This window comes from Chionomys nivalis, chromosome 1 (genome assembly GCF_950005125.1).
Source record: "Chionomys nivalis chromosome 1, mChiNiv1.1, whole genome shotgun sequence".
NCBI lineage: Eukaryota > Metazoa > Chordata > Mammalia > Rodentia > Cricetidae > Chionomys > Chionomys nivalis.
In genome coordinates, this window is record NC_080086.1 from 97841909 (window position 1) to 97864879 (window position 22971).

General features: G+C 46.3%; 1 protein-coding gene across 1 annotated transcript in view; it reads left to right on the forward strand.

Annotated features, from left to right (window-relative positions):
* The first annotated feature begins 3438 nt into the window (after positions 1 to 3438).
* The window catches only part of Cyria (CYFIP related Rac1 interactor A), a 115118-nt gene continuing 95585 nt past the window's right edge, over positions 3439 to 22971 (forward strand). The window contains exon 1 of the mRNA XM_057777339.1: positions 3439 to 3571. The gene's annotated coding sequence lies outside the window, so the exon portion shown is untranslated. The remainder of the gene's footprint in view (positions 3572 to 22971) is intronic.

The following is a 22971-nucleotide window of genomic DNA, read 5'->3' on the forward strand; positions in this document are numbered from 1 at the left end:
CAACAATACAGATTAAGTGTGATGTCTCTAAATAGAAACCATGGCTGTTTGCTGGTGTGTGAATGAAACAACTAGAAACTTATAGGCGCCCAATCCCATGTCTCCCCTAGACACTATGGTCCAGTTTGTGCCTCAAGCTCAAATGTGGTGACTTGATAGAACACGGTTATTGTGAATAAGGAGAAATGACAGTTTGATCAACTGCTGCCCCAAGCACAGCTAAGTGGGGGTGACTATGAGGGTATGAGGGCAGCATTATGGAAAAAGTCATTACAGAGGGGTCGCTTTAAACATATGAGCAGAAGGTCAATGGATGATCTTGGATGGCAGGTCATTCAAGGATGGGAGAGCTGTGTGTAAGAAGGGGGGATATGAAAGACCTGACCAATGGAGCAGCTGAAAGAGCGATATGTCAGTAAGCTAAGGTACAGGCAGGGACTTTTAGCCACTACAGTTTCTCTGCATAGTTTAAGCTATAGTTTTTGTATCAGGGAAATATGGAGGATGTCAGCTGTGAAAATTGGCTCAAGATGCATAATCAAATCTATTATGCTCCCTCTGAAGCCTGGCCCATGTTTCCGTAGAAACCCCTAGTTACACAAAGGGATCCTAGTCAGTCATTGGCAAGACAACTCGACTTTCCTGGAGGTCACTAGAGTAATGTCAGAGGGGAAAGTACAATGTACTTCCTGGTGACAGCAATAGCACTGTTAGCTTGTAGCATATAGGACAGAGGAGAGAGAGCACCCTGGGGAAAGGACACAGAATCCTTCAGTCTCCACCTATGGAAGACCCTGCCTAACAGTAAGTCCGAACCTAGAACTCATTTGACATCCAGTACATTTTAGGGCACACAAGAGGATGCCATTCTAAAAAGTTTCTCTTAGCCTGGTAGTGGTGGTGCCTTGGATTCCAGCACTCAGGAAGCAGGAGCAGTCAGAACTCTCTCTGTAGGTTCAAAGCCAGCCTGTCTACACAGTGAAACCCTACCTCAAAAAAGTAATTATTAATTAATTAAAATAAAATAAATAAAAATAAAAAGCTTTTCTTTCACAGTTCCAAAGCAATTGATATATGCCCACATATCAGCCTCCTAAAAAAGGGGCTTCCTAAATCCCACCTTGTAGAAAACAATTCAAACGACAGAGTAACCTATTTTAAGTTTACACTGCTTGTCCCAAGGACTCTTAAGGAATCATTAGTTTCTCTATTAAGGCTTGCAGGTGGGGAACCCTCCTCAGTTCGCCCTTCTGGGTCTCCATTCGGCTTCAGTTTGCGTAGGGCGCTGTCCTGTGGCATCTGCCTTGTTCCTCAGTGTGAACTGTTCTTGGCCTATTCACTGCCTGTTGAAAGCTAGGTCACCTCCGTTTAGCAAGACCCCCAGAAGCTTCTTCTCCCATGATAAATTCCTTCTATTCCGGGTCTAGATGGGCAACATCTTTGTTCTAACCTCTTTTCGGTTCCTACTCGTCCTGGCCTGGGCTGGCAGCTTTTCTATGTCATCAAAGGTCTGTGACAAGTTCTCATTCCATCTTTTGGTAAAGTTCCTAGCATTCCATTGGTGTGGTCCAGCAAAACAAAAACTCCACCACCCAAAGAGGATGTCCTTGAAGTTAATTGAATTGAGATAGTAAGGTTCACGTAAACAAGCATGTGCTGTAAATGAATACCATCGGGAATACAATCTGAACTTACCTGCCCCTAATTGACAGTTTAATTTCACTGTAATCTTTATTATGATAACTTCTGAACTTGTCATTAGCGTTACTGATAAAGTTGAAAGACTATTCCATCTGATTATTGTGTCTTAGGAAACACTTAATTATTAAATTTCATACCGATAATTAGAAAACCTTATTATTTCACAATGGGCTCAGCAATACTTACACCGGTACCCCTCAGTGACTGAGACAGAAACCACCGCCAAACACGCTGAAGTGAAATCCCAAACATCCAGTCATCTCTTCTCACCAATATGAGCTGTACTACTAGAGATGGAGGGTGTAAAATATAAAGTCTGCTCAGCTTAGAAAATGCTAGTGCTCCGGGTGTGAGTGACAGCAGGGTCTGATTCATTCATGACCTTCCCTATGGTGGCTGGCCCAAGGTGAAGGTAGACAGAATAAGTAAAAGAAAAAAGAAGCTGGGATAGAGGTGTGTGTGTGTGTGTGTGTGTGTGTGTGTGTGTACGTGCATGTGTGCGTGCATGTACGTGTCTGGGAGAAACAAGCCAAGGCTAAGGTCATAGCGAGGAAAATATATCTAATAGAACCATAACAAAATAAATTGTTGGATTAACAATAGAGGTTAGTGCAGGACAGGGGAACTTGTCCTAGTAACCCAAGGACCATTTCCAACTGAGTCTGTTATTCTAGCTAGACCATGCCTGCCCAGACCCTGACTGAATTCTTGCCAAAACTGACCCCCAAACTCCACGAAGCAGTCCCTGGAGTCTGTCAGAGACACTTGCGGTCAGAGCCTCAGGGAGACTTAGGCAGAGGAAATTTCTTCTTGGGGACTCATACTGACCTCAGGAAGATGACAGTGCCCGAGGACACTCTCCCTGAAGCTCCTTGTTTTGTGGACCCCAGGCTTTTCCTCCTGTCCACAGCCCACAAGCCCACTATCCAAAGAAGCTATGGCGGACAGCACAGAGCCTGACACACTGTGAAGGTTTAATATTACATGAATTTCAGAACCATCTTCCCTGGTTGACTGAAAAGAGCAGTCGAAGGGGGAGGGAGGTCTGCAAGGCACAGACACTATTAACAGGGGCTCTGACTCACAACCTGTTCAGCATGGCTCTGTCCTCTGGGCTTCCGGAAGCTCCCTTTCGTTAATGCACAGAGCCTCCTCCAATGATAGATGTTTTGAAACAATAATCCCATAATTATTAATATAGCATAATAGTTTAAGCTACTTTCTCCTTTCGCTGGAAAATTTTAGACTTACTGTTTAGAAGACCATTGCATTTCAAAGGCTAAGCATTTGGGAAGACGTTTTAGGAGATCCAATAACAGCGACCCTTGAGGCTGGGTCCGTGTCACTAGGATAGACGGGGAAGTGGAAGGTTCGTAATCCAAAGTAATTTGACAGCGGGGACTAGAGCTTTGGGGTGATCTGGCGTGGGCACTAGTTTCAGTGTGAGTGTATGCCTGTAACTTGTGGGGATTGTGTCTTTGGAGGATCTTTTTGTTTGAAGTGGAAAGGTGGGTATGGAGGAATTCAAGCTTTCTAGTGAGTAACAAGGCAAGTGGCCCAGGCCGAGGAAACGGCAGGGTTACTATGAGCCCAGGGACAATGTTAGCTCCTGGGTTCAACTCCTAGTTAGTGCCTAGCCTGCCTATAAGAAGGGCATCAGGCTGCCTGGTGACAGCGGGGTGGGATTCCCGGGCCAGAGATGGGCGGGGCGGGGGCGGGGCGGGGCGGGGCGGGGCTGGAAGCAGACTCTCGGGCTGCGGCTGCCGCGGGAGAGGCTTCCACAGCTGTGGAGCGAGCGGCCAGCGCGAGCAAGGCGGCGGCGGCGGCGGCGGCCGTGGGGACAGCAGCGGCAGCGGAGGCGGCGACTCCGGTGAGCGTGAGGCGGACGCGGCTGGGGCGCGGCAGGGAGCGCGGGTGGGGACCCGCCGGGAAAGGCACTGTGGAGGCGCGGGGGCCTCCCGGGCTCGGGGCATGGTGGAGCGGGGCGATCATGGCCCTCCTCGCCTAGCTCGGAATGCCCCACAGCCCTGGGCAAGGGAGGCAGGCAGCTCAGACTCGGTCTTGAACCCTTCATCTTGATTCCCGAGCCAAAGGTCTGTGGGTCCGTCCGGTGCTCGCGCTCGCTGGGACTCTCTCCTAATTTTATTTCTTTTCCTGACGGCTCCCTTCACCCCCCAACCACTCCCACCCCCAAGAACCTTCATCCCCAGAGCTATTCTTCAGGAGATCCCAATCTTACCCTCTTGGGGTTCCTTTGCGAGGGCCTCTGCTCCCCATATTTCTGCAGACCCAAGGCGTGGATGAAGCCCGCCCCAGGCCCATGCACCCCTGGCCCCCTCTGCTGCCACCTGCCACACAAGTGCTTAGCCAGCACACAAACTGCTGTGCCCAGGACCTCGCCTCTGCTGTATCCACTCCTCCTCACACCAGAACTCCTACCTGGAGTCCAACAGGAGGAGACTTTTCCAAGCTGGAGCTTTGGGAACAATTTGACACACTTCCCAAGGCGCTGGTCTCAGGCCAGCCGTCCTTTTTGGTAGACACACCTGTCTTGTTTGCCAGCTGAGGGACTGACAGGAACACCTCCTGTCAAAATGTACCAGCCCATCCTGAGTCCTTCTCCAAGCTGCTAAACTTTCTGGCCTCTGGCCTCAGAGACAAGATCCAGGGCCTTTGCCATTTACATCTGCTAAAGCTCCAACCCCCAGCCCTGTAAAGATCCCAGAATTCTGTCAGCCATCCTTGGAAAGGAAGGGTCCAGTATTGTTAGGGCCACCATTCTGGGTTCTGGGCAGATTTCTTCTCCTCTGTGGGTGATTCCCTGCCTGCTCCATAGAGAACCCCAATCACAGTCACAGGCTCCCACAAACTCAGTGGTTTCCCTATTAGAAACTTTCCCTGTGGGCAGCAGTCACCACCTCCTCTGGATTGGCCCAGGCCATCTGCAGTGTTGAGTCCCTGGGGCATGGAAAGCTGGGCTGGGACCATGCATGGCTAGGACCCGTGCTGGGCAGCAAGAGGAGGGTGTTGCCTGGCCAGGCCTCTACTTGGGAAGACCAGCCTGTTTAGGTTGTTCGCAGTTGGACTGAATTTCACATAGCTCCTAGGGAGGGTTGAGGATTTCTTGTCAAGAGAGGAGGCAGAACAGGGGCTGTTTTCCCTGCCTGTTTCTGACTGTCTTGTGTTGCTATGGTGACACTTTTGCCTCTTCCTCCCCCTGACTCTTCTGGGAGCTGGTTTTTATTGGTCTGTTGTCCTGTCTTTTATGGCTCTAATTTCTTCTTTCTACTTGCTCTGAAATAAACAGTCATAAACATGGGCACTGGGCCCAGGCTGGGGGCTGGCAGAACTTTACCTCCTGCAGGCCCCAGGCTCCTGAAAGGAGAGAAGACTGAATGGGGAAGGGTGGGATGGAACTACCATGCTCCTTCTGCCTCTCAGACAGTAGCATCCCAGGTTGGGTGCATAGTTGGTAGCACACTGCTGGAGGTGCCAAACACTTGTAGTAGCTCACTGGGGGTACCGTTCATGTTCAGGACAGCGTTCTAGGGCAGGAAGAGCCCCCACCCCACTTTGCAGATGTAGCAACTAAGCTCAGAGCAAGTTGTTTTCCATGGGCTCCCGGTGCTGGAAGCACACAGTCAGGCCTCAGGGCTGATGAATGAAGAGATGTCATGGAGCTGACATATGGGTCTCCTACCTCCCATTCTGTTGTACCCCCTGCTGTCTCCTGGAGGACTTCTGTGCATCGGGAAGTTAATTAGAAAGGGTTCCAGTCCCTTAACCTGCTTGAGCCACTGCACCCCCCTGGGGACACAAGCTGCCTTCCATGCCCTTTGTGCATCTTGAACCCTAAGTGCTGGAGACCCAAGTTGACAGCAGAGTGAAGCCACTTGTGACTTCCTGTTTTTACTCAGCATTGAGAAGAATTCAATTTGCTTGTGTTCCCAGAGCCTAGATGCAACCGGATGAGTCAAGGACACAGAGCCAGCCCTGAGTGAGGAGTTCCCAGAGAGCTAACCCACCCGGGGCCAGAGTATCACCCACTGTCTCTTGTCAGTGACACTCCTGGTTCCTTTTCTCTTCCTTGCATTTTCTATCTCCTCTTTTGTATGGCAATGCTCTGAACTTGTCGTGTTAGAGCAGCATGAGAAGACAAGGGCGTGAATGGCCTGCCTCGCTGCTGTCGGCCGTTGAGCCAGAGGAAGTCCGTTCACTCACACGGATCTCATTCTGTCTTTAAAGTGGACTTGACAGCATCTTTATCTTCCCTGCTTGATATTGCTCCTTCTTTCATGATGGCATGGATTAGCCTATCAGGTACGTTTTGATTGGTTGGAAGGCCTTTACTTCCCTAGTTTATGTCGGGAGATCTCAGATTAAAGAGATGCCTTGAGCCACTATTGGCAGGTTGAAAAATTTAGGATTTTAAGCCATAATCTCTCAAGGCTAGTGGCATTTTCACAAGTTATTTGGTGGCGTGTTCACGGAATGCACGTCTTCATTTCTCCACCTTATGTTTATATACCAAATACAGTGTGGGTGTCTTGGAGCCACTACTCCCATTTGTAAACAATGTGGTCGGTAGAAGAGGGAGACCTCGGGATAGAGGCTTGTCATGCGGTAGGAGGAATGATTTGACAAAGGGGACAGGTGATGTGGGTTCTAGAGATTGCTCTTGGTCAGGTAATTCCTTAGGGTTGACTCGGGCAGTCTGGGCTTTGTGGCTGGAGAGCAGCTACTGTTCTCTTGGGAAGCCCTCACTTAGCCTTCACAGAATGGGATTATTATCGAAGAGAGCACCTCCTTTAGTTCTGGTGAGCACACATCTAGGAGCCTGCCCTGCATACCTCCGGGACTTTTGACTCGTTCATAGTAGCCTCTGGTTCCTACTTCATCTTAGTTAAAAAAAAATCCTGGCTGTGGTGTCACAAGAACTCCAAGATTAGGTCTTAGGATGGTCGGAAATAGGGAGGATGTTGGCAGTCAGATGTGAGTTGAAGCTCCGTTCTGGTGTGCTCTGGCTCCTGTGACAGTTAAACTCCAATACTTACACTTGCCTTCTTTGGGATTCAATGGTCTTATGTGTTTACAGGGCCTGGCGGGGTGCCAATCTAACAATAAACTAGCTGTTATGTAGTTGTATTGATTAGAAAGGGGGTTCTCTCATTACTGGGCCTCTGGGACCTCTTAAAATCCCAGGAGGTGGCTGTCTGGATGGGTTCAGGCCCTTGGACATCTATCTATTCATTATTTAGGAAAGTTAATGATTGCCCACCCTCAGACTCTTAACATTGCCGGTTAATCGAGTTGTATGTCCCCAGATAAGCCATGTCCTCCACCACCAGGGCAAGTGCCAGTCTCTAACAGTTTTTGAAATGCAAACAAACTTCCAGAGTTGCAGGAATGCGTTTTTATCTATGAGAATCCTTTAAAATAAATATTTGCAAAAAAAAAAAAAAATCCTGAACCTATCTAGCTGCCCCCTTATTTTTTTTTTTTAAGGGAGAATATGTTTATGTATTTGCTTGTCTCTATTCTGTAGTTAAAGAAACGGGGGCAGGGAGGCAGAATCGCTTGCATGGTGTTGTCAGCTAGTAAGAGGCAGGGCCAGAATTTAAAACTAAGTTCCGCTTACTCTTGGTGCCATGGCATACAATTTTGTCATTTTCTTGGCTGGCATGTCAGTGACCTAAAATAAGTGTGTTTGGAGACTACGAGTGGATTTTAGTGCGGGTGGAACTTGTCTGTGCCCTAACTCAGACTCATAGTAAATATTTAGAGAGTTTATTAGGGTTTTGCTCTCAGTGCAGCATTAACGAGGCTTTCTGCTGCTGGCTGCGGGCTGCTTTCTACAAGTGGTGAATAGAAGAGGAGGTTGACATGTCTTAGTTAAAAAAGAAGGGTTGATGGAATTCAAAGTAGTTTTGTTCGCACAAGAATGGATCGTCAGTTTGTTATTAAAATAGCCCAAATCATTGGGCAGGCCAGGATTTTATCACCAGACATATGAATGGAAAACCTCACAAGTGTTTCCCTGGAATGTAGATCTAGGGACAGATTATCCGACAGAGTTCGAATAGTTGATGGCAGGCATGGGGACAGGGAGCTTTTCAAAGGCGAAGGTGATGCGGATGTAGTCTGCAGGTACAGCTCATGTCTAGGAAGATAAGAGTGAGAAGTAGTTTGAGAATTGCTCCCTAGCCTTCCCTAGGTGAGATAGAAGCCAGCATTTCCTTAGGACCGCTGCTGCCCCAGCTGCCCCAAGTGCTGAAGACAGGGACCACATTTCCCAGCAGTCTGCTTACCAGGTCCAGCTGAGCACTGTAGACAGATGTGTTTCTATTTGCAATTATCTCAGGGCCTGAGCCTAGTGTCTGCTTCTTTAATGACTTCACTTTCTAATAAAAATTCTGTATGGCATAGATAATTAGATTTTTAAAATGAAACTGGGAAATAGAGTGCCCCAAAGAGTTTAATTGCAGTTTTATGATGGATCAAGCATAAAAATGGGACCATTCATTCCTATAACAAATGCATACCATATGGGTCCTTGCCCTTTGCTTGCACAGGGTTGAGAGCATACAGATCAGTATGGTATCATCCCTGCCCACATGTAGCCCTCTCTCCAAAGGCAAAAGCCCCTGCGTAAGCATGGCTAGAGTCAAAAAACAGTTATCTAGAGGAAGAGGCAAAATGACGCAACAGAGCCCATTCTCCTCTGCCAGTTAGGTGCCATCTGAGGGCATACCAGTTCTCTCTTGAATGCTGAAACACAAAAGCATGTGTCCAGGAATAACAGCTGGGTTCAGCAGTCAGCATCCAGTCTAACGTCCAGGATAAGGGAGGAGCAAACCCATGGGCTTCTATAAAACAGGAAGGATTTGATGGCTTGAAAGGACTTTTCCACATCTAGTCTGATGGTCTTCAAACCCGTGTTTGTTTTGCCCAGTGACCAGTGAGGAAGGGAGACCTAGAAGCCTTAGTGAGCCAGCTTTGTTGAGAGAGATCTGGAACTGGGGAGAGTCAAGAGTGCTCCCAGGAGTGCTCTTACACCAAAGAAACCTGCTCCTTCCAAGAAGGGAGCCATTTCTAATGGAGCACCGCCCCTACCAAGCAATTGAAAGTCAAAGCTGATGAGAGCAGAATATCAAGTGTGGTCACTGGAGCGGAGCTGAGCTAATACCATATTCCATAGCTTCCATTACGGTGAGTGGAGAAGGGAGTGGGTCTCACAGATGCCTTACCCCTTAGAGTTGTTTTCTATTATAGTTAATGCCCTTAAAACCTTTGGTGGGGAAGCTCGATGAGTCTCACCTTTTTAACTAAATTAGAAGGCACACGAGGAGCAATGTCAATATACTTACCCCAGGGCCTTCAACTTCTTTTAAGGTCATTGGCAACTAGGTCTTGGTCCATGCAGGAGCAGTGATACAGGTGATTCCTAGCCAGCCAAAGTGGAGAGGCAGGTGACAGGGGCATCAATAGAGAGTCAGAAAATAACAAGAATCTTATGTCTGCACCTCTATTCATTCACGTGCAACCTGGGCTTTGACAAGTTGCGCCCTCTCCCCCAGTCTTCTGTTGCCTTTGGTACTATGTGGGCAGCAGCATTTACGGAGCAATAGAAGATCTTGTTAGCAAGATAATACCAAGCATTTGATAACCATCTGTGCAAAGTTCTGAAGAACATACACAGCAGATATTAGCTCTGCCTCGTGGCTGGGGAAGCTGATATCCAGAGGTATCTATGGGAACTTCCATAATGTTACCTCACTAGGAAGATGACTGATTTCAGAGCCATTTTCTTACCATCACCAAATGGTAAATAAGGACCACATATGTGTGAGGAATGTGGTACTCGTTAGGAAGTGTCTTGGTAAAATACTTACCTCACAAAAGTAGCAATTCCATGCTAGCCAGAAATGTAGCCATACTTTAAAACTGCAGTACAGCTAATCAAGCTTGTGTTTTAAGTATTTCCCTAGGACTGACTGGTATCTTTCAGGGTATCCCTTGCTCAGCCTGCCTTGTCAAAGGATGTGATCTGATAGCAATGAGCTGAGCCTGAGGCTGAACTCAGCCTTGCTGAGTGGCAGGGGCGCTTCCCCTCTGGGGCACGTGCTGTGCAGTGGAGTTCTTCATCCTCTTCCCTGGGACAGCTGGCGACCCTGGGAATACAACAGAACCATGTTCTCAGCTTACAGAATGACAGGGTCTCATGTGCATGAATACCTCTGGTGTCTTTCTTTATTCTGGTTTGAGGGGGTATGGATGGATGATGGATGAATGGATGGATGATAGATGGGTAGGAGATATTAGAATGGGGGAGATGCAGAGGAGAAAGAAAGTAGTGAAAGTTGAAAGAGGAGATGGGCAGAGAGAGGGAGAGGCGGCAGGACACTCAACAGCTCTGAAATCCAGAGTCATGCCGTGTGCATGTACCTGGGAGTCCTTGAGCTGCTGCTGCTGCTGCTGCTGCTGCTTCCTCTTCTTCTTTTTAGCAAACAGATATGATTTGGAATCTGGGCATTTCCCTTGGTCAGATTCCTTAAGTCTGTAACGTTTTCCACCTTGTAAATGGCAGCTGATGATGTTTGTGTCTCATGGATGGTACGGGAATACGTGGATTAAATATTTATCAGGTTCTCTTTTTGCTCTGGCTTTGAATAGAATTTGTTTGAAAAGTTTTGGTAGCTCTTGTAGGTTCCTCTTCAGGGCTCTGAGGTGACGAGCAGCCACAAAACTCCCCAGGCCACAACCCATCAGTGAATGTCCCTTGAAAAGTCCCTTCCAACTGGCTCATCATGTCTGTAGCCTTTAAGCCTTCATTCCCTAGCACACACACAATAATAATAATAACTTTGTGGTACTGATGAATCCTAACAAGGAAAACTGAGATTTGGTCTATGCACATTTTATTACCACCCTCCTTGCTCATTTCCTTGTTTCTCAAACATGTCCCTCCCACTCCTGCCCCCCCTCGTGTATTGAGATTTCAAACCCGTGTTCCTGAATACTTTTCACAAGTAATAAAAAGGGTCAAAAGCGATTTTCCGAAATATCCACATCCTCTTATTATTGAGTCCAAAAATCTAAAACCAGGGTTATTTTTCCATCATTCTTTTGGAAGTAAAAGCTAGTCCAATTTTACATGAGACTATTTATAACTCTTATTAGTCTTTCTTGGGATAAATGAGTTTTTTTGGTGGAAAGATGAGTGCTTTAGACCGTCCTGGGGGGGGGGGGTGCACATAATAGGTAGCTATGTACTTTGTTCCTTTCTGAAGTATAGAGAACTCTGAAGTCAGAGGCAACATCTGATCTGAGAAAAGCATTTTAGTGAGGACTGGTGGGGCTCTACTACAAAATGCCTGCAGGAGCTCACAGTATAGGCCACATGTCCACCTCGAGGAGAGTGTGGTGTGCCAGTTAGGTTTATGGCGTCTTGACACAAGCTAGAGTCGCGGCAAGATAATCGTCCAGGAATAGGGACCCTTGGTTGAGAAAATGCTTTTGTCAGATGGACAGGTAGGCAATTCTATTAGGGTATTTTCTTGATTAACGATTGGTGTTGGAAGTACTATTCACTGTGGGCACTGCTACCCCAGGGTTGGTGGCCCTGGGTGGTATAAGGAAGCAGGTTGAACCATCTAGTACGTGGTGTTCCTCAATGGTTTCAGCATCAGTTCCTGACTCCAGGTTCGTGCCTGAGTCCCTGCCCCTGACTTTCCTCAATGATCGGCTGTGATTGGGACATGTAAGCCAAACAAACCCTCTCTTCCCCACATTGCTTTAGGTCATGGTGTCGGTCACAGCAATGGAAAGCAAATTAGAATAGATAGAATGGTCACACAGTTCATTTCATTCTAATCGAAAACATCGATGGACGCTCTCATTTTTTTCCACTTTAAATAATTAGAAATGTATATATGAACTTACCATCGGAATAAAGGAGTAATGGCAATTTGTTCAAATATGGCTTCCAAAAGTTTCAAAAGGACTCAGTAGTTTTCAAGGAGAACTTTCTTAGAAGTATAAATAAGTTGGAATTTTGTTGTTGTTTTCTTACCAAGTGTGGCATTAGGGGAAGATAGAAGGGACTTTTTTTGTCTGACTCATCACTTTAGCCTTGTGAGGAGGAACCAGACTTGACAAGGAGCATGAGGAAGTGAAAAGCCCCAAGCCGTGCGAGCGTGAGAAGGTCTCCGCTCTCACTTTGGGCTGCTCTTAACTCTCTGAGTGACCTTGGCCTTGTTACTTCCCTCCTCTGCCTCCTAGGAACCAAGTTGAAGTAAATCCCCGTTATCTCCTTGAGCCTGGGTGTGGATGTCAGGGTCCCAAAGGATAGGGATAGAAGATGTAAGCCCTAACTGCCTGCCATTTGTCTCTTGTGGCCTCCTTTCAGATAGAGGGACACAAGGCTTCCAGAGTGTTGTCTCAGTATCTTCTGGAACTTTCCTTTTCTCTTAACAGTGATCATTCCATGCTTTTCTGATGCAGTTTGTCCCCAGAGCCTCCATTGTCATTCACTGTCATTCCTTGGGACAGTACTATCAAGGTCTTGCTGGCTGGTGGACCAAGGAAACAGTGACCATAGCCTCAATGCGGTCATTGTCAGTGTTGCCTTGTTCTCTATAATAACAAGTTAAAACACACGGGGCACTGGGGTGCCAAAGAGGGTTGCAACAGTCCCCTGTTATGGAACGGAGCTAGGTCTGCTCAGGAAAGTGAAAAGCTGTAAAGTCTATGTTTGTAGTCCATATCTGTGTGGGGGACAGTTAGGCAAAGAGATTGTGTAACTGATGCCCAGGGAATCCCTCAGCCTCTCTCTTTCTTTGTCTTTTGAGTTTATGCTTAGTGTGTATCATAATTCTGACCTTTGCCCTGTTGGAAGTTGAACCTTATTCCAGGGTCCACGAGGTGTGACAAGCTGTAGTTCTCCATTCTTGGGGGGCCTCACCTGATCATCTGGAGGGAATTGTTCCCCAGCACGAATTGTGACAGGATCTGGGGCTACAACATAGCAGGGTGTTTTCACGGGACAGAAATGACAGTAGGGTCAGGGGTCTTCAAAGCCTTTGACTGGTACCGACTATGGAGTCTCAGGGGGGCTATAAACAAGGCCCATTTCGGAGCACAGTCTAGCGTGTTAGACTTAATGTGTCACAGAAGCCTGTGTGTGTGTGTGTGTGTGTGTTATTATATACAAGTTTGTTTGCTTCTTTAGAGTGTGAGCTGTGTGTGTTACTCATATATAAGTGTATTTATTGTTTGCTTATTTTGTGTGTGTCACTCATATATAATTTTATTGTCTACTTATTTACTATATGAGTATGTATGTCTTACTTATATACGAGTTTATTTACTTATTTAGTGTGTGAGTGTATGTGTGTATGGGGGGTGGAGAGAGAGAGTGATATGTGTATGTGTCTGCCATGACACTTCGGTGGTGGAATTGACAGGAGACCCTATGGGAATTGAATGTAAACCATGTGGTTTACAGGGATCAAGCTTAGGCCACTGGACTCAGTAGCAAGAGCCTTAGCCTACTGAACCCTCTCACCAAGCCTGTAATGCTCATGTAATGTGGTATATGTGGGAGGTGGATAAGTGTGTAGTGAGTGTGTGTTTAAGCGTGGTTACTTGAGTGTGTCATTTACACAATTGTAATTACAATGTGTGCTCACATTCAGTTAATGGATGTCCTGTAATGGGTGTGTGCAGGCTGGGAGCACACATGCCATGTGATGGGTGTGTGAATGTATGAGAGATGAGAGTATGGATGCACTGCACGGGTGTGCTTTATGTGTGCTGGGTGTGAACACAGGAGTGCATATTGGGGGTGTATGTGGTGTGCACGGGCACGTGTGTGTTCATTCAGATCTACGGCAGTCCTGCTTCAGGCAGGGTCCTCCTAGGTTTTATAGGCGTGACTTTGGCTCAAGCCAAACCCTTGCTTCTGTGTGGCTGATGAATGGAACTGACTTCTCAAGAGCTCCTGCAGCTGAAGCAGAGAGACCTTCTGGGACCTTTCAGGCACCAGTGACTACAGCAAAAGGCAAATGAAGTGGCAGAATGTAGTTAAATCAAACTTCCTGGGAGACATTTCTAAATCCTTCTGCGAAAGAGACAGACCCTTGTAAGAATTCATTCTAAATGTATTTAAAAATTCAAAGCATTTTGAGTATTGCTTTAAAAAATAAAGAAACTCGAACACAGGCTTTCAAAGAATAGGGGACTAAGTTTCTATTCCATTTCGGGGAACACAGACTATTGGCAGAAGTGGGAAAGAAAGGGGTAAGGGACACGCAGAGGAGAAACTGTTGAGTTGTCTCTGCCCTATGGAGTTTTGACTTACTCTATCTTTGTCTCCTGCATGTTCTCACAGGTCAAACCAGCCAGGGCTGGGTGGGGGAGCTTAGCAGAGTCTGTGGACCAGCTGTGATGGAGACGGAACAGACAATGATAAACCCTAGCTACACAGTTCTGCTCACTGAGCTGCTGGTGATAGGGAGGGGTTGTGGGCAAAGAAAGGCCTGTGTGGATATTGACCCAGAATGCTGAGCCTGATTCTGCTGATGGTCTGGCCCCGCCTCGTGTGGTCCACTTCCCTCTTTGAACCTCAGCTCTTCCTCCTCTAATGAGAGAGTTTGATACTCTGTCTCTTGAAGCTGGACAAGCCTAGCCCTGCCCACCAGTCCCAGAGGCTCCTGAGATGGGGGGTGGAGGATGAGGCGCCGGAGGCAGATCTCTCTCTAGCCTGAAGCTATTCTTCTAGAGAGCCTCTTTGTGTGGGGGTAGAAACTGAGGTTCCCTTTGAATGTGAATGTGGGGATGGATGTCAACATTCCAGTATGGATACCGCATTATATGTTATCTCCTGCTTGCTTCCCACTTTAACCCATTGTGTGCTGGAGCCTTCTCCTCCCCTCCCCTCCCCTCCCCTCCCCTCCCCTCCCTCCCTTTCCTTCCCCTTCCTTCCCTCACTGTACTTTCTGTAACTTTCCAGTAAGGTAGTAAGTTTTGTAACTTTATCTGTTAACCTCAAATTCAGCAACTAGTTTGATTAACCCATATAAACTAAGATAGCTACCATGTGCTCACTGTTATGTGGTGTATACACATGAGTTATTTATTTTTCTTCTGGGCTAATAATTTTCAGGTTATCCAGACCCAAGCTGGCCCCTGAGTTTTCAAAGAACTCTTAAATCTCCTATTGTATTAATTAAGTTATGTTCTTCAGCAACCATTAGTGACTGTTTATTGTCCTGCGGGCAGTCGTTTGTATATTCCTCTCAAGCAGCAGATACTTGCAAGGCATGTCTCTATCTGTTTTTTAAAAATCAAGACCCCGAGCCTTAGAAGGCATTTTTTTTTTCTGAAATCTCATGAGGACGTAATACCCAAAGTGAGCAGCATGATTGGGGTACAATCTATCTGTCTCTGAATATTATCTGCATTGCCATACCCCACAATTCACAATGGTTCTAGGTCACAGAATTTTTTTCTTCTCAACAAAAGAAAATCCTGTGTGCCATCCATGACTAGTCCCTTAAGCTTCAGAAAAATCCATCCACAGCTTGATTTCCTTGCCTTTCTTCCAAATGGAGTTTCATGGTCCCCCCTACCTTAATATATGTAAATTTCATGCAAATAGTATCTTCTGTTTGCCATGTGCTTCCAAAGTGCCAGACGCTGCTCTGGAAACTTTCACATGTGTCAAGTACTGGGAGAAGATGCTAGGCGCTCATTATATAGAGAGCAGAGCTTAGATGCAGAGTGTTGCCCTTGCTTTAGATGCAGAGTGTTGCCCTTGCTTTAGATGCAGAGTGTTGCCCTTGCTTTAGATGCAGAGTGTTGCCCTTACTTTTGATGCAGAGGGTTGCGCTGACTTACTGGAAGGCGGATCACATAGCAAATACTTGGCTTGTTTTATGCAGGGGTCATTCACAGAGCCCTGTTTAGAGAACAGTTGATATTTTGCTCTGACCTGGAGTGCAGGGACCCTTATTAAATCCTGGGATCAGGTCCTGATGACTCTTCAGTTCCCAATCTCACGGTACTGGGCTTCCCCAGCTTCTTTCTGTGGTCAAAACTGAGGCCCCAGATGTGGAGAAAGAATGATTCCCTTTCGCTTTCCCCATGTTTCTTCAGCCCACATGGTGGTTGGCACTTCTTTTTTTGCTAGCCAGAACTCCTCTTTTTAGTTTTATGGCTCATCATAGACTTGCATATATTTTCTGTTAGCTTCATCTTACAGAAGAAAAAGATGGAATATGATTTGCCCCAAACCACACAGGAGTTGCATCCTCTTTCCAAGGTTCTGTCTTTACCTCCACACATCCTTGGGGGTTCACTTCTTATAGACGTTTCTTCTGAAAACCTTCCCATTCCTCACCATAGTCATCTACCCATTCATCCATCCACTTGTTTAATAGATAGTCATTGAGTATATATAACCAGGTATATTCTGGGGATTAAACCATGAGCCAGACAGATGCAGCTCCCTGGCCTCCCAGATAACTATATTCTGATGGGGAAAGATAGACCGTGGCACATAAGCAAGTAAAATAAGGGTAGTAAGTTCCGGGAAGAAAAGTAAAGCTGAGATGGATGTAGACCAGTGGATCTCAACCTTCCTAATGCTGCACCCCCTTTAATACAGTTCCTCATGTTGTGGTGACCCCAATCATAAAATCATTTTCATGACTACTTCATAACTGTAATCTTGCCACTTTTATGAATCTTAATGTAAATATTTGTGCTTTCTGGTGGTCTTAGGTGAACCCTCTGAAAGGGTCATTCAGCCCCAGAGGAGACACAGTCTACAAGTTGAGGTGCTCGTGTCAAGGCTGAGACTTAGCTGGGAGGAAGTGTAGTCACTATTTTGAGCAAGATGGTCAGGGAAGGTCTCACCAGAAGGTGGGGACTGTGTGAAGACCTGAAGGAAGTGAGAAAGTGAACCTCAGGTGGAGAGTCATGGGAAACTATTGTCTATATCGAGCCCCAGCTGATACCAAAGCAGTGACCCTGGCCTGAAGGTAACCATAGCTGAGTGAACAGGACGGTTTCAGTTGTGAGGTTGCCAGGCAGCCTGTGATTTTAGTACCTGCTGACTCCCTCTGACCAGGAACGTAGACTTCACATTCACCGTCTCTGCTTCACTGCTATGTCTATGCACTAGACTATGCACCCAGAGGGCAAGCCTGGGCTGGCTTATAATCGCATCTCTAGCACACCACGGAGGCCTGGGGCTGGGGGAGAGTTCAGCTTTTGTGACTTTTTTTTTTCAAAGCCCAACGTCCCAGTTAAAGATGATTTGAAGCCTGGGAGTTTTGGTGGTGTGTTGGCTGCATACCCCACTTGTCTAGAGTTTTGCTTAAAGAAAAAAGAAAAGAAAAAGAAAGAAAGAAAGAAAGAAAGAAAAGAAAAGAAAAAGAAAAAAGAAAAGAGAAACCATCATTAAACAGTATTGCGGAGAGTCTAGAAGTGAAGTCTGGCGGGGAGAGTGTTAACTGGAGTCCTGAGGCTGGGGAAGAGCCCCCAGGAATTCACAGCACAGGAGGTCCCTGCTGGGGACTGGTGTTTATAAAGTGTGACCACAGGACTGGACAGAGAAAGTTCTCCAGAAACGCTCAAGTGTGTTTGGATTTCATCCAGAACTCCCATTCACCATTGGGGTGACTCAGAGCATAGCAGGGGAGACCTTTCCTGAAAGAAAAGAATCTTCTCTGACGGTGGGACCCTTCTTCTCCCAAGCGGAGCACTGGTATTGGAGAGGCCTGGCTTTATTGTTGGGTGGGAAGCAACTGGGAATGCAGGCGAGCTGGCTGGAGAGAAGAGAGCTGTGGACAGCATCATAGGGGGAGGGTGCCGCTCTGCGGTCTCTTCCACCTCCCTGTGCCTCCCATCTGAGGCCTGCATCCTTAGGGCAGAAAGCTGTGTTAACAACTCTTGCCAGTGCGAGCCAGTTAGAAGGTAGTGATGAGGTGAAATCGAAGAGAAAGGACATCAGGAAGTGCCAGGGAGGCCATTATGGTGTTTGTACAAGGGGATGATGAGCTTGGGGTTTCAACCAAAGTGTGTGTGTATATGTGTGTGTGTGTGTCTGTGTGTGTGCGCATAGACATATATGAACATGCATACATGTTTGTGTATCGGTTATTACATTGCTGGAACATAGACAAGCGAGGAAAGGTTTCTTCTGGCTCATGTGCCAGAGAGTTCCAGTCTTCATGAGGGAAGGCACAACATCGCAGTTCAGCTTGTGGTAGCAGTGAGAGCACGTGACTAAGGCATCACACAAGGTTTTCATACACTGAAGGACTCGTCCCGGTGACCCATCTTCTCCGAACGGGCCATAGCTTCTACAGTTTCCCTCACCTCCCCGAGTAGTACCATCTGCTGGGGACCAAGCTTTGGGGAAACAAGCTTACATGGGGCATATTTCAGATCCAAATAACAGCGGTGTGTATGCCGTGAGTGTAAAACGGTAGCGTATTCTCTCATGCATGTTAGGGAGAAAGTAGTTCTTTTTTAACCGGTGGAAGGCTGACTTAAGTAAAACAGAAAGGGAAAAGGCAAAGTGTTCCTATTTTTAGTTAAATAGCTGTTTTTGAGGGATGAACTGACTCTACAGGCACCTTAAGAAGCCTGGGGTGTGGCAAGACTGGAGAGATGGTTCCCTGATTCAAAGCATACACTGTTCTCGCAGAGGATCCAAGTTCGGTTCCTAGTGAACAGATTGGTGCCTCACAACTGCCGGGTGCTCCACATCCTGGGGGTCCGGCGTCATCTCCTGTCCTCTGTAGTCACAGGCAGTCAGTTACACATACCTCCCCCACAGACACAGACACACCCGCACATACTTGCACACACCCACAACTCACACCTGCATACACACACCTGTACACACACACTCACACACATACCTGCCCACACACTGCACACATACATTGCACACATTCACACAGACACACATACACACACACTTGCATGACACACACAGACATGGATACATCTGCACATACTTACACAGACACACAGACACACCCACACTCACACATACACAGATGCAGACACACACAAACACCCTGGCACATACACACACACATTAAAAATAAAATAGATCTCGAAGAAGCCTGGGTAGGTTGTATAAGCCCTGGCCTAGGGAGACTGGATTCTTCTGGACTCCAACACTTTTGATAAATAGTTTCAATTTTCTGATTCAAATGCACCTTTCAAGTTTTTGAAGTGAAGATGTTATAAAAAAAAAACTATTTCTGGTACCTGATATTAAAGAAGGCGAGTTAATTCTGTGTCTGCTGGTGATGTTCCATGGGCTTCCTCCCCTCATGCTCCAGTGGGGTTGACCTGTCCTGCTTTCCTCCCTCTCTAGGGCACTTTACAGTTACAAACAAGCTTTGACATAGGTCAACGTTCCTCACAAAGGGCGGTATGTGAGTCGCATGCCTGTCAGGGACCTCTGTTCACCATGTGATGCCTGGCTTCAGATGAAGTCTTCACATTTGTTCTGAACTCAATTTGTGTCAACTTTGCTCCTCTCGGTATGTCTCCAGCTGCCTGTTTGGGCTTTCTTCCAGCCTTCAGAATGACTTCTCGTGATTTATATTAGTATTTGGTCTCTGTAGTTGAATGTAATGCTTTAATAACACACACATGGGCACACTTAGCTGATTACCAGGAGGTGACTGTTTGATTGTTTTTTTCTTCAGTTGCTATTACAGTAATGAGGGGGGTGGGGGAAAGCTCAGAGGAGGCGGGCCTGGTACTGCATGGAAACATCATCTGTGGGCAGAAGGGGAGGGCGGTGTCAAAACTCAGCCCAGCCTGGGTTAGCATTGGAAACCAGTGATGTGAACTGTGGTGGGAAACCGCATGCAAGGTGCCAGTGCCCCTAGAAATGTCTGCTGAGAACCAAGTTTGCACGCAGAGAGCTGAACTGCTGCAGAATGCCTTCCCTGGCTGCTAGCAAGCTCAATTGGGAAACCTGGGGGTCAGGGTGAAGGGTGTCTAAACTGAACAAACTGACTCACCCCTGTTGAATAGGTTGTCTGTGTGGGTTTTTTTTTTTTTAAATTGAAAGTAAAAGGGAAAGGAGAATTAAGAAAGAAAAAAGAACAGTGAGTTTTGAATCAACAGGAACAAGAGAACCTTGTGTGAGGCACTGGAGTCAGACAGGGTCTGCGAACTTCTGTCCTGACTGAGCGCCTCCTTGAAGAGACGCAAAGGTCAATGCTCTTCACGTCCTGCTGAAATCACACGCTCTATTACCGTTCTCTATCCTCACTCCAGGCATGTGGTAGGCATCCTGGGAACTTTTGTCAAGGAATCTTAGAGCACCCCCCATCCTGAGCTCAGGGAGCTTTCCCAGGGCGTCAGAGGAGCAGCACCAGTCTTCCCTTCTCTCAGTGTGGCCACACGGCACCATTCAGCACTAGGGTGAGAGCGGTGGAGCTGGCTCAGAGTGCCTAGTGGGACAAGGAGCTCTGCACTTTGACTTTGGTCTCTTCCATTGCAGGCTTCTTACTCTCTTGCTAGAGCACCTGATGCTGGGAAATATCACAAAGGCCAACGAAAACTATGGGTTTGCTGGAGCTTTAGTTATCTGCAATTTGTACAGGATTTACTTAATACAGGCAAGACAGTCTTTTCCTTGCACTTGGTTATTAAAATGAGCATGGGTTTATTTATCCTGCTTTTAAATCCTTCTGGTTTGATTTATCTTCCAGTTGAGCTTTGCTTACTGACTCTCAGGTCTTAGGGACGTTACTCCTAAAGTGGATGTTGTTCTCTTACCTATTCCATTATAACGGTTGTAAACACAAAATGATCTGGGAAAATGGAGTCTATCAGTCAGTTTTGCTGAAGTAAGAAATAAGACCCTCATCCCGATAGTTTATAGCAGCAAATATCCCCATTATGGCACATTTCAGAGGCTGTGATTGGGTTTCTATGGCTCTTCCCACATGTCTTGTTATAGCTGGGTCCTAGGCACAGGGACCAGATGCTTTATGTAATATGTCAGGCTCACTGCAGGGAGAAGAGGGTGAGGAAAGCATCACAAACTTAAGAGGCCTGCACAGGCTTCTGCTGGATTGCAACCTTCCGTGTGCTACTCAACTTCTTTCTGTTAAACAAGGCAAATGGCATAGTATTCTATCAGCTGATCCCCTCCCATGGAAGAGTAGATACGCCATGCAAGGCACACTGCAGCCAGTAAAGCTGTGTGCTCCTTTGGAGTCAGGAAAATAGTATGGACTAACTCCCACAGGGTAAACCTGTTATGTAATATGTTCTTGGTAAGACAGTATTTAATGGTATCCAAGGAATGGAGTGTAGTCTGATGTCAGTATTTTTTGAGGGAAATACCTAGACTGTTGAAGTTCCATGATAGAGGAAACTGTGTTATTTACCCTTAAGTCTTAGGAGCCAGCCTTGCATTCTGCCAGGTAAATCATAAATACAAGTTGTTCTGAATAAATCCATGAGATCACAGCTGCTCCAGTATTCTGTAAACTCAGGAAACTCAAACAGAGTAGGTCTTCTATATATACAGATTCACCGTCTGCAGATCCCGCTTACCAAGTGTAAAACATTTGAAAAGAGGTTGCGTTCTGGCTGGTGTATCCCTCATCAGTGTGCCCGGGAGGCCTAGAGGGTTGCAGGGCAGAAGGGGCACTCATGTTTTTCTTTGTCATTGTTTCCTAAGCAATGCATTACGCAGTGGCTAATATAGCATTTGCATCATGTTAGGTATTATCAGGGTGGTTTAAAGTAACAGAAAGCATATGAGTAGGCTATATATAAATATTAAGCCATTTTGTAGAAGGATTTGAACATCTGTGAATTTGTGTGTCCAGGGAAAACACATCCCCAGTAGATGCTGAAATATGACTATATAATTATGCCTGCTGCAATCTACTTATGATTAGAAAATTTGACAGGGCATGTATGTCAGCTGCACAATAGAAAGATACACATGTTTATCAACTTATTCCTTAAATTAAAGGGTAATCCAATTTCTGAAACATTTTGCCCTGTGCTAGAAATTCATTATCCTGTCCAAGAATATCAGTGCTGTAAACTTAACTCAGTGTCTCAGCATCTTCATGACCAATGTCCTTAGTAGGGACAGCAACCGCATAGTACTTTTGATTATCTCTCGTCTTTTGCTGACCAGGATTAATAGGTATGAGCAAGACCTAAGAATGCCTGTTTTAAATGGTGTGCCCCCTGCCTCTCTAAAAGGAGAAATAGAAAAGAAAGCTGACATGTGCGCAGTAAGCAGTTAGCAGTAAGGAGCTAGAGGCCTTATTTGTACATCAGTTCTTTTTAACTTCTGCTAATGTTAATGAGGAAACACTGCTCCGAAGATATGTGATGTGCTGAGAATCCTACATTGCTACCCTGATCTTCTTGGAAATTCATCTCATTATCATTACTGTCCCCATTTTATGCAAGAGAGCAAAGGAACTCATATATGTACATATGTGGCCCAGGTCACACAGCTGGTAACTGGAGGGTACAGGATTTGAACCCTTAGTGCTGAGTGTGTCCAGTCCATAGTATATGTTCTTGTCTTTGCTTAGGACAGTGGTCAGTGGCCTGATGTCCCCTGCATGGTACTGAGGAAGTTCATCTTTCTAGCTTCACGGGCCAATGTGACTGAGGAATTATGTTGACAAAAAACTCCATAATATAGCTTTAGGAGATTGTCAGGAGGTTCCTGGTGACCAGGAGAGGCCCCCTCTAGACTCCCCTGCCCTATCCCAGTTACCTGTTGGTATAAGGAACAACGAATGCTCTAACCTGGCCTCCCAGAGGATGACTTCCTCCCATGGACGCCTTGTTATCTTCTACCCACAGCTGAATACCTATCGCGATGCTTCTGGGCATACGCATTGCATCAGGACCATGGTGCTGGGCCTAGTTCAATCATGTGTGTATCTTCTCATTCAGTGAACAGATATTTATTGAGTGCATACTATGTTACTGGTATCTCAAGTAAAGTAAAAACTCTGACCTATCATCTATTTGTTTGTCTGTCTGTCCATCTATTCCAATATCTGCATGGTGTTAGGCAGTGATAAGCGCAATGGAAAGATATAGAAACGTTGGAGGGAGGGAAAAACACTTATAGGGTATTCAGGGAAGACAACTGGATGACTGCATACATGAAAGAAGTTGGCTAGATTGAACCATGTGAATATCTCAAGGGGCAGTGTAGAGTATACGTGGTAGAAG